Source organism: Varanus komodoensis, unplaced genomic scaffold, assembly GCF_004798865.1.
Source record: "Varanus komodoensis strain SLA01 unplaced genomic scaffold, ASM479886v1 scaffold1, whole genome shotgun sequence".
NCBI classification, from domain to species: domain Eukaryota; kingdom Metazoa; phylum Chordata; class Lepidosauria; order Squamata; family Varanidae; genus Varanus; species Varanus komodoensis.
The window spans coordinates 82,860,241-82,860,727 of NW_025335268.1; positions in this window are offsets into that span (position 1 = coordinate 82,860,241).

Sequence of the window (487 nt, forward strand, 5' to 3'; positions counted from 1 at the left end):
GACTCTTTCAGAAAGCCATTCCAAAGTTTAGAAGCTCTTTTAGGTACCAGGCTAGAGCAGTTGCTTACACCTTTATGGGAGATGTTCTAGCAGGGATCACACATTCGTTCTTAATATGATTGTGTGCAGCAGAGACATCATTATGCAAACAGCAGGGATCAAATCCATGTATGGAAAGCATGAGACTATATTACTGAGCTTTCTTATCTGGAGTTCATGAACGTTTTCTTCAGATCTGTGATTCTTTGACTGCCCTGTGTATTCCACAAACAGGTTGAAGAATATCATATTTTAGAAACTAAGCATGGAGCTTGTCTACCTGATTTCATGTGCCAGAAAGTATGTTGGTAGTATCCACTGAATTCATGTGACAGGTACCCAATGTGGCAAGCAGGATTTCAAGAAGTCACAATACATGGCTTGGGTGCCAATCCATTTTGGTGAGCAGCAATGCAACTACCAGAATTCAGTTTCCTCATTCTTTGCT